The 3,612-nt window shown below is 55.6% G+C and overlaps 1 pseudogene; it reads left to right on the top strand.

Annotated features, from left to right (window-relative positions):
- The first annotated feature begins 1,512 nt into the window (after positions 1-1,512).
- On the top strand, positions 1,513-3,274 carry LOC118650516 (annotated as a pseudogene).
- Positions 3,275-3,612: the final 338 nt, after the last annotated feature.

Here is a 3,612-nt window from a genome sequence, read left to right as displayed (position 1 = left end):
CAAAAACAGAGGTACGCAGTCACACGCCAGGCGGGCTGCAACTGGATTCGCGGGGTTTTTTTCAATCAGAAGAGGTTATGAACCCTCGAATCCTCTGGGCTTGCTCGGGGCAGGTCTCTGAGGCCCCAGATCCCACGGGGAGAGGCGGCCACGGCCTTGCAGTGGTTGGAAAGTGAGGGAAGCTCTGACGCGCGGCTGCTTGCCGGCACTGAGGGACGCGAAGTCCTGGTGTCCCGGGGAGGCGAGGGGCACGGAGACGCCACCATTGCTATTTCCTCCATGCTGGTGACTCCCTGAGACCCCGCCCTACTCAATTTACATCCCCATCCGGGCTGTGCCAGAGGCACAAGAGGAAATGTCTGTGCTTTTACAAACTCTCAAATCCACTGAGCTGGTTCGGGCGGGATCATGAGGCACCAGACCCTACAGGGAGAGGCAGCACGGCCTTGCATCCGTCAGAAAGCGAGGGAGGCTCCGTCGCACAGCTGCTCGCCAGCACTGGGGAACGCGAAGCCCCGTTGTCCCGGAGAGGCAAGGGGCCACAGAGACGCAGCCAGTGCTATTTGCTCCGCCCTGGCGACTCCCTGAGACCCAGCCCTAATCAATTTACATCCCCATCCAAGCTGTGCCAGGTGCACAAAAAGACCCACCTGTGCTTTTGCAGCCTAACTGAACAAATTGCAGACTTCAACTACTCGCAGCCATGGGAGACACACTCAAGAAGCAGAACCAGGAGAACCAAGATGGCGGTGTAAGGAAGAGACCTGTGTGTGCTGCCTCACACAACATCGAAACTACCAACTATAGGACAAACAGCTATCATACGGAACCATGGGAAAGTTGGCCCAGTGGAAGCTCTACAACTGGAAGGAAAGAAAGAACATTGAGACTGAATAGGATATGCAGAGACACTAAGTACAGAGCCCAACCCAACAAACTGCAGATTTCAACTCCTCACATAGAAAGAAGAGCATTGAGACTGAGTAGGATGTGCAGAGGCACCAAGTACAGAGCCCAACCCAGCAGGCTGCAGATTTCAGCTCCTCGCATCTGGAGGGATGCAATCGGGGGGGGGGGGGGGGCAGAGTCGGGTCGGGGCAGAGTCGGGTTCGTGGCAGGCCGGGGCTGGGCCCGGCTGGGCTGGCGTTGTGGAACCGCTGTACCAGCAGGTGCACAAACATGCCCACCGGTTCCAGTCTCCCGTGGGGCACTGGGGGACGGCAGACGGGCAGTCTGTGCACTTGGTTGAGGGCGTGGTCCAAGCAGGAGTGCTGGATGTTCAGCCACCAGGAATGTCTGGAGATTTTGTCTGGCGGGGAGCCGCTTGGCAGGGGACAGAGGGCCAAACTTCGTGTTTCCCCGGTGAGGTCAGGACGGCCCCGGTGAGGTTGAAACGGCCCTGGTGAGGTCGGGATGGCCCGGTGAGGTTGAAACGGCCCTGGTGAGGTAGGGAAGGCCCCGGTGAGGCTGAAACGGCCCCGGTGAGGTTGACACGGCCCAGGTGAGGTCGGGATGGCCCTGGTGAGGCTGAAACGACCCCGGTGAGGCCAGGATGACCCTGGTGAGGTTGAAACAGCCCCAGTGAGGTCGGGACAGCTCCGGGCCCCAGTGAGGTTGGGAGGGCCCCGGTGAGTTTGAAACGACCTGGTGAGGTTGAGACGGCCACGGTGAGGTTGAAACGGCCCCGGTTAGGTTGAAACTGCCTCGGTGAGGTCGGGACGGCCCTGGTGAGGTTGAAACTGCCCCGGTGAGGTTGAAACGGCCCCGGTGAGTTCGGGACGGCCCCAGTGAGGTTGAATCGACCCCGGTGAGGTAGGGACGGACCCGGTGAGGTTGAAACGGCCCCAGTGAGGCTGAGACGGCCCCAGTGAGGTTGGGACTGCTCCAGTGAGGTTGGGACAGATAATGGGGACCAGTATAGACTGATGAACAGGGGTAGATGCAGAGGCAGAGCAACATTGAACAGACTGTCAAACTACAGTGGGAAGCCTGGGGCGGGTTTCGGGGGGGATTAAGAGATCAACCAAAGGACTTATATTCATGCATATAAGATTAACCAATGGACACAAGACACCGGCGGGGGGGGGGGGGTAGGGGAATGTCAAGGGGGGGGAAAAAAGGAGACATATGTAATATTCTTTGTAATACTTTAAGAAATAAAAATTATTTTTAAAAAAATTAACTGCCCTAACCAGTTTGGCTCAGTGGATAGAGCGTCAGCCTGCGGACTCAAGGGTCCCAGGTTCTATTCCAGTCAAGGGCATGTACCTTGGTTGCGGGCACATCCCCAGTAGGGAGTGTGCAGGAGGCAGCTGATCGATGTTTCTCTCTCATCGATGTTTCTAACTCTCTATCCCTCTCCCTTCCTCTCTGTAAAAAATCAATGAAATATATATATAAAAAAATTAACTGAAAATGGATCAATTATCCTATATAATAAAAGAGGGATATGCTAATTAGCCCAGATATACTAATTAGTTATGACCAGCCAGGTGCTTAATAGACACGACCTGTCAGGCGCAGCCCAGGAGCAGCCTCCAGTGGAAGTGGCCACCGGTTGGGCGGATGCGTGCTTCCCAGCGCTGCCCAGACCGGAAGCCACCCTGGCCAAAGGTCACGAACAGGCACACCGTGCTGCCTGGCCTAGGAGCGGCCCCTGGCAGAAGTGGCCGCTTGTGAGGCCATCATGATCCTGTGCTCCGGTTCCTGAATGCCAGGCGGAAATGCCGGAACTTCAGCAAACAGGCCACCAAGATCCTAAATGAGTATTTCTATTCCCACCTGAGTAACCCGTATCCCAGTGAGGAGGCTAAGGAGAAGCTCGCCAAGAAGTGTGGCATCACCAGCTCTCAGGTCTCCAACTGGTTTGGCAACAAGCAGATTTTCTATAAGAAAAATATCGGAAAGTTTCAAGAGGAGGCAAACATCTATGCCATCAAGACCGCAGTGTCTGTCAGCCAGGAGGGCCACAGCCGCACCAGCTCCCTGACACCCCCTTCCTCTGCAGGCTCTGGCGGTTCTTTCAATCTTTCAGGATCCGGAGACATGTTTCTGGGGATGCCCGGGCTCAACGGAGATTCCTACCCTGCTTCCCAGATGGAATCACTCGACACTCGATGGGCCCAGGGGGCTACGGAGATAACCTCAGGAAGGCCAGATGAGCAGCCCTCAGGAAATGAGGGCAAATGGCAGCTGGAAGGAGGCTGTGACCCCATCCTCAGTGACGTCCCCAACAGAAGGACCAGGGAGCGTTCATTCTGACACTTCCAACTGATCTCATCTTTCAGGGCCACAGGTGGGGGCTCACGAGGTGACTCCTGATGAAAGGACAAAGGCATCCAGAGGACAAGCCCCAGACACAGGAGAAGCACAAGATGGAAAGGGCAAATGGGGGTCACCCTACCCGAGCCGATTCAGTGCTGGGGTTGCTGACTACATGGCAAGGAGAAAGGGGTCCCCTAAGGGGAAGGTAGAGTCTGTCTCCCCTTTTTCCCCTTCTTTTCAATCTTTTTCTCTCCCCATATCTTACACAGAAACACACCCAGAACCCTATCTTTCAGATCCTCTCTCTCTCTCTCATAGATACATACACAACTATTGTTTCTCTATAGA

The sequence above is a fragment of the Myotis myotis genome, unplaced genomic scaffold, assembly GCF_014108235.1.
Source record: "Myotis myotis isolate mMyoMyo1 unplaced genomic scaffold, mMyoMyo1.p scaffold_m19_p_3, whole genome shotgun sequence".
NCBI classification, from domain to species: Eukaryota; Metazoa; Chordata; class Mammalia; order Chiroptera; family Vespertilionidae; genus Myotis; species Myotis myotis.
Note: the sequence above shows the minus strand (reverse complement) of the source record. Positions and strands in the feature narration are given on the sequence as shown.